The sequence below is a fragment of the Oncorhynchus keta genome, chromosome 8 (genome assembly GCF_023373465.1).
Source record: "Oncorhynchus keta strain PuntledgeMale-10-30-2019 chromosome 8, Oket_V2, whole genome shotgun sequence".
Classification (NCBI taxonomy): Eukaryota; Metazoa; Chordata; class Actinopteri; order Salmoniformes; family Salmonidae; genus Oncorhynchus; species Oncorhynchus keta.
In genome coordinates this window covers 13,392,504-13,406,836 of record NC_068428.1, presented here as the reverse complement: position 1 = coordinate 13,406,836, position 14,333 = coordinate 13,392,504, and the positions used below count along the sequence as shown (strand labels likewise).

Here is a 14,333-nt window from a genome sequence, read left to right as displayed (position 1 = left end):
CCCTCATGATTCATACTTTATTATGGCGGGGGAAAATGACACTATGTATTTTTTATTTCACCAGGTAGGCCAGTTGAGAACAAGCTCTCATTTACAACTGCGACCTGGCCAAGATAAAGCAAAGCAGTGCGACAAAAACAACACAGAGTTACACATGGGATAAACAAACGTGCAGGCAATAACACAATAGAACAATCTATATACACTGTGTGCAAATTTAGCATTAACACCGGAGTGGTAGATGTGCAGATGATGATGTGCAAGTAGAGATACTGGAGTGCAAAAGAGCAAGAATAAATAACAATATGGGGATGAGGTAGTTGGGTGGGCTATTTACAGATGGGCTGTGTACAGGTGCAGTGATCGGTAAGCTGCTCTGAGAGCTGATGCTTAAAGTTAGTGAGGGAGATACAAGTCTCCAGTTTCAGTGATTTTTGTCATTCATTCCAGTCATTGGCAGCAGAGAACTGGAAGGAAAGGCGGCCAAAGGAAGAGTTGGCTTTGGGGATGACGAGGGAAATATACCTGCTGAAGCGCGTGCTATGAGTGGGTGTTGCTATGGTGACCAGTGAGCTATAAGGCGGGGCTTTACCTAGCAAAGACTTGTCGATGACCTGGAGCCAGTGGGTTTGATGACGAATATGAAGCCGAGGGCCAGCCAACGAGAGATTACAGGTCGCAGCATACTACGAGAGCATACGACTCAAACGTTTCCAATTGAAAGCCTATTTCGTTAAGTTACATGTCCGAGTCATACATATCACAACATACACAGGCACACAATCTTACCACCCACAATATGTAATACTGATATCATTTCATATGCAAAGTCTTTAGGAGAGAGAAATCGTCCTGCCATTCAACAAAGGACGAAGCATTCCCTATATACAATCCAACACAAGGCAATATGAAGTTTAACATAGATTCACAAAGTAATAAAGGGAAAACCCTCGGTTTTTATTTTCTCTTCATTTTCCACAGGAAATATTTTGTGTGCTCTCCCAGCTGCGTGTAAAGCCCCACGAGGATGGGATGGAGATGTAGCTTGTTGTTTCCCGACAGCAGCATATGGCGGAAACCTGCTATGAGAACCTATCATTGCTGCCTTAGTACTTGTGCAGTGGTAAGAACATTTAGGCTGGTGGTTGGTAGAATCCATGTACTTATTTAGCAATATAATCTTAAATATAGTCTTGCCAGTTTGCATCATAAGAGCGCCATTAGGACGGCAAAGCTCCTGAATACAGACCTTTATTGAAGATGAAAGGTACGGTACATTGGAGTTTGAGAGATTAAATATGAGAGAGAGAGCGAGATTAAAATAGAAACAGTTCGGGACACTATTAGGGGAATCCCTGGCTCTGTGCTGATGCTCTCAAACCAATTTAAAATTCAAATAAAAAAACAGCACATTTCCTTGAATGATATGTATAGTCAGTTACCACTTAGTGACACCACACCAGTGTATAGGCTATTTCTGCTTTCACTGTAAACCTCTTTCAGTACCAAGAAATCACTAGTTTCCTAGCACACACACACACACACACACACACACACACACACACACACACACACACACACACACACACACACACACACACACACACACACACACACACACACACACACACACACACACACACACACCAGGGTTTCCATTAGCCAGTAATAATCAGCTTTTGGCAACAACAAAAAAAAGAAAGAAAAGCAGATTAATACAATTGGCAAATTGTCCAGGAGAAGAAAAAATCTGATTGCAAAAATAATGTTTTTTAGCCTATTCATTAATGGAAATACCAGTTGATGGAAATACATTTAAACAGGTCATGCTTATGGGTCTATGGGTTGCATCATTCAGTGGAATTAAATTGGCGGGTGTATATATTCGTTATGTAACTTATTTATCACAGGTGCATAGTACAGAGCCTTTGAGAGGATGACAGCGTTTTTAGAAGCCCAATCATCACGCAACAATTCTACTGTAAATGCAATCATGTGTTAAATTGTTTTTGGGCCCCGATTAAAATAAGCTACTATTTTTATTTCTCAACTGGTAATTGAAGCGCGTTTCCCATTCGGAGAGGCAACATAAGGTAGACTTCCTCAGCGCGTCACACACCACTTTGCAATGAGCTGGAGGCAGTGTCCATTTTGAAAACATATGACCAAAAATATAAACACAACACAGAACAATTTCAAAAGACTTGACTGAGTTACAGTTCATATAAGGAAATCAGTCAATTGAAATAAATTAATTAGGCCCTAATCTGTAGATTTTACATGACTGGGAATACAGATATGCATCTGTTGGTCACAGATGCCTTAACAAAAAAGGTAGGGGTGTGGATCAGAAAACCAGTCAGTAAATGGTGTGACCACCGTTTGCCTCATGCAGCGTGACACATCTCCATCGCATAGAGTTGATCAGGCTTTTGATTGTGTCCTGTGGAATGTTGTCCCACTCCTCTTTAATGGCTGTGTGAAGTTGCTGGATAATGTCGAGAACTGAAACACGCTGTCTGGTGAATACGCAGGCCATGGAAGAACTGGGAAATGTTCAGCTTCCTGAGACACCCTGATCTGTGTCGCCCGTCTTGTGCTCGTCTCCACCCCCACCAGGTGTCTCCCATTTGTCCCCATTATCTCCTGTGTATTTATACCTGCGTTTTCTGTTTGCCTGTTGCCAGTTCGTCTTTTCCCGTCAAGTCCTACCAGCGTATTTTCCCGTTTTCGAGTTGCTATTTTCTAATCCTCCCGGTTTTGACCATTCTGCCTGCCCTGAGCCTGCCTGCCGTTCTGTACCCTTCTGACACTGCCCTGGATTGCTGACCTTTGCCTGACCTAAGCCTGCCTGCAGTTCTGTACCTTACTGACATTGCCCTGGATTAATGACCTCTGTCGGCCCTTGACCTGTCGTTTGCCTGCCCCCTGTTTGATAAACATCTGTGATTCGAACTGTCTGCATCGGAGTCTTATCCTGAGTCCTGATACTTCCAGGAATTGTGTACAGATCCTTGCAACATGGGGCTGTGCATTATCATGCTGAAACATGAGGGGATGGTGGCAGATGTTTGACATGACAATGGGCCTTAGGATCTCACCACGGTATCTCTGTGCATTCAAATTGCCATCTATAAAATGCAATTGTGTTCGTTGTCCATAGCTTATGCCTGCCAATACCATTACCCCACCATGGAGCACTTTGTTCACAACGATGACATCACCAAACCGCTTGCCCACACGACACCATACGTGGTCTGTCAAATTCTCTAAAATTACATTGGAGGCGGCTTATGGTAGAGAAATTAACATTACATTCTCTGGCAAGAGCTCTGGTGGACATTCCTGCAGTCAGCACGCCAATTGCACGCTTCCTTTCAAACTTGAGACATCTGTGGCATTGTGTTATGTGACAAAACTGCACATTTTAGAGTGGCCTTCTGTCCCCAGCACAAGGTGCCTCTGTGTAAGGATCATGTTTAATCAGCTTGTTGATATGCCACACCTGTCAGATGGATGGATTATCTTGGCAAGGGAAAAATCTTCAGTAGCAGGGATGTAAACAAATTTGTGCACAATATTTGTGCATATGGAACATTTCTGGGATCTTTTATTTCAGCTCATGAAACACGGGACCAGACCATTACATGTTGCATTTTATATTTTTGTTCAGTGTAGCTACTTAATTTTTTGAAACCTGAATTTTTTACTACATATTATGAGGCAGGTTTTTACCTTGCTTCATAGTAGCTTATTCAAAATCCGACCATATCCGTGGAGGCAGTTATTGAATAAAAGACATCCATATGCGATTGAAACCATGTTCTATTGGTTTAACTGTCTTTCATTGTCCGGTATCCAAATTCATATGTAGCCTGCTGCCTTGTGCACATTGCTGCGCTAATAATGTGAAGAAATAATAGTTGATCGACATTTTAAGCCTTCAAACTTTTTCTTTTCAATGTATCCTAGGCCTACTGGTTGTATGAATTTGAGCTCAGTAGTCCCACAACTGTCCCAGAGTCTGTTTGGGCCATTTCTTTCTCGACAAGCTGACCAATAGAATAGATAGTATAAAAGTTTATGGGGGAAAAGTATATTCTCATAGGTGGCGCGTCCATAAGGCTAGGTAGGGGAAACTAAGCTTTCCCTAAGTCAATTGAATTAAACTGTCAAAATTATAAATGGACAACATTGTTTTTATTGATCTGTTTGTTTGTCAGTGTCAGCAGAGTAGGCTATCCTGTAATTTGTAGTATTAAAACATATTCTGCTAAAACATCTCCAGTCATATAAAATGTGTTTTTCCCCATGTAAAGAAAGAATAAAAGTATCTGATATTGCCTATAACCCAAGCCTCTACGTTATGTGTATTCAGCCATGGATTGAACAGTCTTTTTTTGCAAACAGTGATTGAGTTATATTATTAGCCTAAATTATGACTATCCAATCTACTCATCACATAAGTCTACAAATGCGATGATGCATGGAATGCTTTATTGTAAAAGGTGCATTTTTTGTATTTTTTTGCTTCCCCAAACATGAAACTCACGTGCCGCCTATACATAGGCTACTGTTCATTACTCATCTTGTTGACGGAGAAAAGTACATGCGGATGGTTATTATAACATCTTCAAAGTGCACGGGAAGGACACACGTCGTTGCATCCTTGACTTGTATGTTGTGTTAAGACTAATTACCGTAATCTGAATGTGATTTCTGTCATTCTGAGCACCGTGGGAGGACGCCCTAATCAGGTTATGTACCCAATGCATATGGGTCCGGTCAATTTCTCAAAATGTCTGGTAAATTAAAATGCTGCCGGTCAAATGTCTGGTGACAAGAATTCATAATGGATCTCCCCCCACACAGGTAGAGGTGGTGTGGGTGTTGATAAGGGACAGTGTCTGTGTGTGATATGATCTGGCTCTGGGGACTTGTTAGACAAACAGTCCAGCTAATTGAATTCCGCTTTGAAGGAATATTCCCAAGATGGCCATCTCCATGAGGCCTGAGCCAACCCTGTTTTGACAGGCTTTCATGCAAGCATATCAGTTGCATGCACATCATTATATCCGATGATGTTAGTGCAGCAATGACCCATGTTTCATTTTGCGGTGGAGTCTACGAGCTGTGAAGAAGTGAACACACCGGCCTTTCATATCACTAAAGTAAACATGCAAAAGCAGAAATGACACAAAGATGCTTCTGGGGATTCACTTGGAGGAAATCATATGATCTCCTAGCTTCACATGTCAACCACAGGAGGCTGCTGAGGGGAGGACGGCTCAAAATGAAGTCTTGAATGGAGTAAATGGAATCAAATCAAGCTTTATTTATACAGCACATTTCAGAAGTGGAATGCAACGGAATGGTGCTTTACAGGGGAAAAAATCATTAAAAACTCTAATAAAAGCTGAAATATTTACTACATAACGAACGAGATAAAAAAACTAAAGAAAAGCAAAGCTAAAAATATGTGTTGTAAGATCTCTTTTAAATATGTCCACAGTTTTGGGTTTTCTGGACGGCCATTCCAGAGGCTTGGGGCATAGTAACTAATGGCTGCCTCTCCATGCCTCTTGGTCCTAGGCTTTGGGGTAGTTAAAGGTCAGTGCCAGAGGACCTGAGGGACCTACTGGGTACATAACTTAAAAAGCATGTCTAACATGTATTGGAGTGCACAAATGTGGATTGACTTACAGTGGCAAGAAAAAGTATGTGAACCCTTTGAAATTACCTGGATTTCTGCATAAATTAGTCATACAATTTGATCTGATCTTCATCTTAGTCACAACAATAGACAATCATAGTGTGCTTACGTATGTGAACCTCGGGGCTAATGACTTTTCCAAAAGCTAATTGGAGTCAGGAGTCAGCTAACCTGGAGTCCAATATATGAGACGAGATTGGAGATGTTGGTTATAGCTGCCCTGCCCTATAAAAAAAACACTCACAAAATTTGAGTTTGCTATTCACAAGAGGCATTGCCTGATGTGAACCATGCCTCGAACAAAAGAGATCTCAGAAGACCTAAGATAAAGAATTGTTGACTTGCATAAAGCTGAAAAGGGTTACAAAATTATCTCTAAAAGCATTGATGTTCATCAGTCCACAGTAAGACAAATTGTCTATATATGGAGAAAGTTCAGCACTGTTGCTACTCTCCCTAGGAGTGGCTGTCCTGCAAAGATGACTGCAAGAGCACAGCGCAGAATGCTCAATGAGGTTAAGAAGAATCCTAGAGTGTCAGCTAAAGACTTACAGTAATCTCTGGAACATGCTAACATCTCTGTTGACTAGTTTACGATATGTAAAACACTAAACAAGAATGGTGTTCATGGGAGGACACCACGGAAGAAGCCACTGCTGTCCAAAAAAAAAAAAAACACTGCTGCACGTCTGAAGTTCGCAAAAGAGCACTTGGATGTTCCACAGCGCTTCTGGCAAAATATTCTGTGGACAGATGAAACTAAAGTTGAGCTGTTTGGAAGGAACACACAACACTATGTGTGGAGAAAAAAAAGGCCCAGCACACCAACATCAACACTTCATCCCAACTGTAAAGTATGGTGGAGGGAGCATCATGGTTTGGGGCTGCTTTGCTGCCCCAGGGCCTGCACAGCTTGCTGTCATCGACAGGAAAATAAATCCCCAAGTTTATCAAGACATTTTGCAGGAGAATGTAAGACTATCTGTCTGCGAATTGAAGCTCAACAGAAGTTAAGTGATGCAATAGGACAACGACCCAAAACACAGAAGTAAATCAACAACACAATGGCTTCAACAGAAGAAAATACATCTTCTGGAGTGGCCCAGTCAGAGTCCTGACCTCAACCCGATTTAAAATGCTGTGGCATGACCTCGAGAGCGGCTCACACCGGACATTTTAAGAATATTGCTGAACTGAAACAGTTTTGTAAAGATGAACGGTCCAAAATCCCTCCTGACCGCTGTGCAGGTATGATCCGCAACTACACTGTGAATGTTTACCCGGTGTGTTCAAGACATGAAAACGTATAATTGTTTGTGTGTTATTAGTTTAAGCAGACTGTGTTTGTCTATTGTTGTGACGTAGATGAAGATCAGATCAAATTTTATGACCAGTTCATGCAGAAATCCAGGTAATTCCAAAGGGTTCACATACTGTACTTTTTCTTGCCACTGTAAAAACCAATAGAAGAATCTTAAAATGAATTCTAAAACTCACAGGCAGCCAGTACAGAGTAGAGGTTGACCGATTAGGATTTTCCAACGCCGATACCGATTATTGGAGGACAAAAAAAAGCCAGTCAGACTGCTCTATCAAATCATAGACTTAATTATAACATAATAACAAACAGAAATGCGAGCCTTAGGTCATTAATATGGTCGAATCCGGAAACTAGCATCTCGTAAACAAGACGTTTATTCTTTCAGTGAAATACGGAACCGTTAAGTATGTTATCTAACGGGTGGCATCCATCAGTCTAAACATTCCTGTTACATTGCACAACCTTTAATGTTATGTCACAATGGCAAATTAGTTCGCAATGAGCCAGGTGGCCCAAACTGTTGCATATACCCTGACTCTGCGTGCAATAATAGCAAGAGAAGTGACACAATTTCACCTGGTTAATATTGCCTGCTAACCTGGATTTCTTTTGGCTAAATATGCAGGTTTAAAAATATATACTTCTGTGTATTGATTAGGTACACGTTGGAGCAACGACAGTTTTCGCCAATGCGCACTGCATCGATTATATGCAACGCAGGACACGCTAGATAAACTAGTAATATCATCAACCATGTGTAGTTATAACTAGTGATTATGATTGATTAAGTTTAATGCTAGCTATCAACTTATCTTGGCTTCTTACTGCATTCGTGTAACAGGCGTGCTCCTCGTGAGGCAGGTGGTTAGAGTGTTGAACTAGTTAACCGTAAGGTTGCAAGGTTGAATCCCTGAGTTGACAAGGTAAAAATCTGTCGTTCTGCCCCTGAACAAGGCAGTTAACCCACCGTTCCTAGGCCGTCATTGAAAATAAGAATGTGATCTTAACTGACTTCCCTAGTTAAATACAGATGAAATAAAGGGGTAAAATAATAATAATAAATAAATAAAATAAAAATAGTCAAAATCGACATCCAAAATTACCGATTTCCGAGTGTTATGAAAACTTGAAATCGGCCCTAATTAATCGGCCATTCCGATTAATCGGTCGACCTCTAGTACAGGGACCTTAAAACCGCTGTAATGTGTGCTCTCCGTTTGGTCTTGGTCAGCACCCACGCTGCAGCATTCTGTAGGTTTTGCAGTTGACCAATGGCTTTCTTGGGTAGACCAGACAGGAGAGCATTACAGTAGTCAAGCCTGCTTGTAATAAAAGCATGGATGAGTCTCTCTGTATCAGCCTGAGAGAGAAACAGCTGTGACTTGGCAATGTTCCTCAGGTGGTAAAAACAGTCTGGTCACATTCCTAATGTTTGATGGGTTCGATACCATTCCATTGATTCGTTCCAGTGATTACTATGAGCTTGTCCTCCCCAATTAAGGTGCCACCAGCCGCCTGTGATGTCAACATACAACCCCTAGTGAAGCTGTCATACTCTGGATTCATCCATGGTTAAACATTTACTCATCTGTAAAAATCTGTTCATTTTAGCCCATCAGTACGTCAGTGTAAACCACACAATCGGATCAAAAAAACTGTAAAACACAGAGACAGATTTCATCTCCCCAAACTAGATTTGTCACACAAATGGCATCATTGTTGTTGTGTGTGACCTTCGGAGCACTGGGCTGATGCTGAGCACAGAGCGGCTACTGAGCTCTGAGGTTAGGGGGACGACCCACGCGTGAGCCTCACATCGGACCGAACGTGGGCTTAGAGCAGAACAGCAGCTATGCGATTACATCAGCACTGAACACAACACAGGCCCCTGGTCATGGCCCTTTCAAAATGGCCTCTGCTATTTGAGGAGAAGGCGAGGTGACAGGAAATGTCACACAGAAGACCGTGACTACAGTGGCCCCAACCAGATTGTCAAAATAGAGTACAATGTGGTTGGGTTGTGTTATGCACATACAACTAGCATAAATCCAGCCAAAATGACGATACAAAGACCTGGATTGATTTAGCTAACAAATGTGGCGATGTTGGGCAAGATATGAACCAAAGCATCCCAGTTCAAATGAAAGCACCTGAAAAGCACAAAAACCCAGTCCAAAGAAGCGACTGTGTAGCTTGATTTACTGTATGAGCAGGTCAGAGCAGTTTTGTCTCTCTGTGGTGCGACAGCAGAGAGTAGCAGCATGCCATGCTGTCACAGGATCAACAGTGAGCAGCAACATGGTGGTTTGGCAGCTCTCTCTCTCCAGCAGAAGAATGGGAGTGAATGGGAGAAAGTGTACAGTTCTGTATCTCTGACTTACAAACTGCACTGTATACAGACTGACTGGGACTGGGCTCCAGGTGCCAAGTGGTGAATTACACAGAGGAAAATGCTCTGCATACCTCATTACTATCAGGTTAAATTACCCAAAAGAGCTTGCCTCTGTAGGGAAGTTCATTATGACAAGAGCAGCATGCACTTGCCCTTTCCAAGCTGAAACTTCTACAAGGACAATAGTGGCTAAAATGCATTATGGAAAAGTCCAAACCTTTTTTTCAAATCATTAAGGAATATTGAAGAGAGAGGAGGGAATATTTGCTCTATCTTGTGCTGAAATGAGACAAAACAAACCTCATCCGGGTACATCGGGGAGGGGCAAATTTGATGGGGGTGGGGGCCGGAAGACAATCTGAACTCATCACGAGGGGCCTCAGTTGCTCCCGAGTCTGCGTACCCACATGTGCAAAAGAGGGCCGCCGCCCATGGAACGTAACCTTGTGAACCACGTTGAGTCGGTGTGTGTGTGTGGCTTCTATGTAAAATGATATTTCAACATGAGCAGGGATTTCTGTAGTTTCCAAGGTTACCATTGTGGATCCTGCAAACAAAACAAAAAAACAAAAAAACGCAGGAGCACCTTGCAGACAGCTTTTCACACCAAACAATTACACTATGCCTCCATGCCTGGCACCTGAAATCAAGTCGGCAATATAGGCCTATGTTCTGCAATTGTAATACGAGCAACTTTTCTGTAAAAGACATGCAGTAAAGTTTAGTCAGCGAGTTGCCGTGCCAACCCATGTCATTGGTCAAAAACCAACAGATACAGGAACTCTGGAAGTTGGGAGAAAAGTACAAGCCTAGGCGAGTTGTCTTAACATTCTTAGCTTTAGTAAAAGAAAACAATAACACATTTGAGAGAGTTATTCACATCAATACTTCAAAAAATTCTCCAAAACTCTTGAACGTGCCGTCCTTGGCCAGCTCTCCCGCTATCTCTCTCTGAATGACCTTCTTGATCCAAATCAGTCAGGTTTCAAGACTAGTCATTCAACTGAGACTGCTCTTCTCTGTATCACGGAGGCGCTCCGCACCGCTAAAGCTAACTCTCTCTCCTCTGCTCTCATCCTTCTAGACCTATCGGCTGCCTTCGATACTGTGAACCATCAGATCCTCCTCTCCACCCTCTCCGAGTTGGGCATCTCCGGCGCGGCCCACGCTTGGATTGCGTCCTACCTGACAGGTCGCTCCTACCAGGTGGCGTGGCGAGAATCTGTCTCCTCACCACGCGCTCTCACCACTGGTGTCCCCAGGCTCTGTTCTAGGCCCTCTCCTATTCTCGCTATACACCAAGTCACTTGGCTCTGTCATAACCTCACATGGTCTCTCCTATCATTGCTATGCAGACGACACACAATTAATCTTCTCCTTTCCCCCTTCTGATGACCAGGTGGCGAATCGCATCTCTGCATGTCTGGCAGACATATCAGTGTGGATGACGGATCACCACCTCAAGCTGAACCTCGGCAAGACGGAGCTGCTCTTCCTCCCGGGGAAGGACTGCCCGTTCCATGATCTCGCCATCACGGTTGACAACTCCATTGTGTCCTCCTCCCAGAGCGCTAAGAACCTTGGCGTGATCCTGGACAACACCCTGTCGTTCTCAACTAACATCAAGGCGGTGGCCCGTTCCTGTAGGTTCATGCTCTACAACATCCGCAGAGTACGACCCTGCCTCACACAGGAAGCGGCGCAGGTCCTAATCCAGGCACTTGTCGTCTCCCGTCTGGACTACTGCAACTCGCTGTTGGCTGGGCTCCCTGCCTGTGCCATTAAACCCCTACAACTCATCCAGAACGCCGCAGCCCGTCTGGTGTTCAACCTTCCCAAGTTCTCTCACACGTCACCCCGCTCCTCTGCTCTCTCCACTGGCTTCCAGTTGAAGCTCGCATCTGCTACAAGACCATGGTGCTTGCCTACGGAGCTGTGAGGGGAACGGCACCTCAGTACCTCCAGGCTCTGATCAGGCCCTACACCCAAACAAGGGCACTGCGTTCATCCACCTCTGGCCTGCTCGCCTCCCTACCACTGAGGAAGTACAGTTCCCGCTCAGCCCAGTCAAAACTGTTCGCTGCTCTGGCCCCCCCAATGGTGGAACAAACTCCCTCACGACGCCAGGACAGCGGAGTCAATCACCACCTTCCGGAGACACCTGAAACCCCACCTCTTTAAGGAATACCTAGGATAGGATAAGTAATCCTTCTCACCACCCCCCCCCCCTTTAAGATTTAGATGCACTATTGTAAAGTGACTATTCTACTGGATGTCATAAGGTGAATGCACCAATTTGTAAGTCGCTCTGTAAATGTAAATGTAAAAATACTGAAGAGCAGCATATGTAATGTGTAGCCCAAGGGTTAGTGAAGAATTAAGCAACTTGTCTCGCCATCAACTAAGATGATGGAGAGACCAGATACAACTACCGTACCGGAAAACCCAACTTTAAGGTTTGGTTTTAGGAGGAATAATGGTCTGGGGCTGTTCTTCATGGTTCGGGCTAGGCCCCTTAGTTCCAGTGAAGGGAAATCTTAACGCTATAGCATACAATGACATTCTAGACGATTCTGTGCTTCCAACTTCGTGGCAACAGTTTGCGGAAGGCCCTTTCCTGTTTCAGCATCACAATACCCCCGTGCACAAAGTGAGGTCCATACAGAGATGGTTTATTGACATCGGCGTGGATGAATTTGACTGGCCAACACAGGGCCCTGACCTCAACCCCATCGAACACTTTCAGGATGAACTGGAACGCCGACTGCGAGCCAGGCTTAATCACCCAAAATCAATGCCCTAACCTCACTAATGCTCTTGTGGCTGAATGGAAGCATGTCCCCGCAGCAATGTTCCAACATCTAGTGGAAAGCCTTCCCAGATGAGTGGAGGCTGTTATAGCAGCAAAGGGGGGACCAACTCCATATTAACACCCATGATTTTGGAATGAGATGTTCAACAAGAAAGTGTCCACATATTTTTGGTAATGTAGTGTATCTAACCTATCTTTGACCAAACCTTCCTACAGGGTATGAAGGAAATGGACCAAATATAGCTTGGTATGGCATCTGACCTTTGTTGACAAGTAGTTAAAGAATAAGAAACTAACAATACAACAGTACTCCCATTTGGTAAGGTAAGCATAATGCAAAACAATGAAAATGTATCGGCCTATGTAAACTAGGCCACAGCTATGTAATACACAACCCGTTCCTATGTCTGGGACCTGTACTGCACAGAGGAATTAGCGTAAGTGCATTCATGACTTGATTTTAGGAAGGATGCCTTGTATTGTATTGATAGAAGAATGTGGAGGTCAACCAGCACAACTGACCCCAACTAACAAAGGAAAGTGGCAACCAATTTCACAACAACAGGTTGGTTTATTCTCAGACTGCATATTCTCAGGAGTATTCAATGGGGAGGTTACTATCCAACCCACTTCATGTAATTAAGATGATTTTAAATATGCATGAATAGCATTGTTATTCTGAATGAGTCATATCCAAGTCTTGTAATATTTATAAATGATTGTAATGGAAAAAAGTGGGTCATCAACAAAATGCTGTGATGAACACAGAGTAAAGGATGTGAAGGAATACAAGTTGGCAACATACAGTACGACGGTCTTCACAACCAAGTCATGGCAAGCTTGTTTACTGGTTGACTATAGCGCTTCACCATATAAAAGACTCGTCAACCAATAGAAACCAATCAAGAAATCAACATTTGCTTCATTGTATCCTTCATCGCGATGCTATCTTTTATGAATGAATTGGGTAGAATGCTGATAGAGATGGTTATCACTAGGCTACTAGTGCTGTATGGTAAACAAATTCACCAAGCGGCTCAATGCGACAAGGCACGGAAGGTTGACTGTTTTTGCAGACACAGCACATAGATTTGTATTTCTAATGAATACACATAACGCGTTCGAGGATCGAGGGCAGGATACTTGCGACTGGCCAATGCAATTTGCACGTTCTTATTATGGCAACGAAAGCCTATAAATATATTTCGGAAACATCTGATCTGTAACATCAGCCTACAGACAAGAGACAAAATGCGTTAACCACAAGAACACACTAAATTGACCCCATTTGCTGTTCCAATTGATACAATCAAAGTAATTCATTTTGTACTGTTAGCTATAGGGAGCGATTCAACCTAAACAGGATAGTAAAGGATAAATGGTTCCTTACCGATTCGAAGGCGTTTAATTAACCGGACGAATGTATTCCATTGTAGTTGTAGATGAGACAGACGCTTATAGTTTTTGTGAAAATAATGGCCAAATAGCTTGTAGAAATCCAGCGCTTTCTTCGTGCTACCCCACTCCCTCGCTGTAGCTGATGAGTGTGATGGCGTTGTCTTTGCAGGGCCACAATTAAACTAACGGTACCAGTGGAGTGATTGACAACACCGCCAGCCAATAGAATGGGAGGATTATTTTAGTGAGGACAGGGGATTGTAAACAGGGCCACGTTCAGTTTCCAAACGTGCTCGAACGTTGCAGATAGAAATGCCATAAATAGAGCCTCCGTGATTCCTTGTTCTACATGTCTGAGAGGCGTGTTTGCTTTAACACGTTGATATCTGAATATTCCAAAAATGTTGTGACCTACTGAACGCCCCCAGGATAGATAAAGTCAACAGACTAGGCCTATGTGGAGAGCGTTGAAGTCGAGATACTATTGCATTAGAAGTATTTCCATGACATCAGATTCATTTGGGGTCTAGTCTAGGACAAGGCGTGGTTGCCCATAATGAATGTCAATCAATAGATGGAGGGATGACGTATGCCTACTTCACATTTAGGCTATGAATTTTTTAATATTTTGTAATGGAAAGCTGGCATCAGTTCAATTAGGACAGTGCGTTGCCAATTAACATGCCTATAGGCCTAC

At 43.2% G+C, this 14,333-nt stretch overlaps 1 protein-coding gene across 5 annotated transcripts in view; it reads right to left on the bottom strand.

The window, feature by feature from the left end:
- Positions 1-13,938, bottom strand: part of LOC118386809 (tyrosine-protein kinase Fyn) — a 78,701-nt gene extending 64,763 nt beyond the window's left edge. For 2 of the 5 annotated variants that reach the window (XM_052523488.1, XM_052523490.1), the window contains exon 1: positions 13,629-13,938. The gene's annotated coding sequence lies outside the window, so the exon portion shown is untranslated. The remainder of the gene's footprint in view (positions 1-13,628) is intronic. The other 3 variants (XM_052523487.1, XM_052523491.1, XM_052523492.1) reach the window with 3 other exon arrangements.
- Positions 13,939-14,333: the final 395 nt, after the last annotated feature.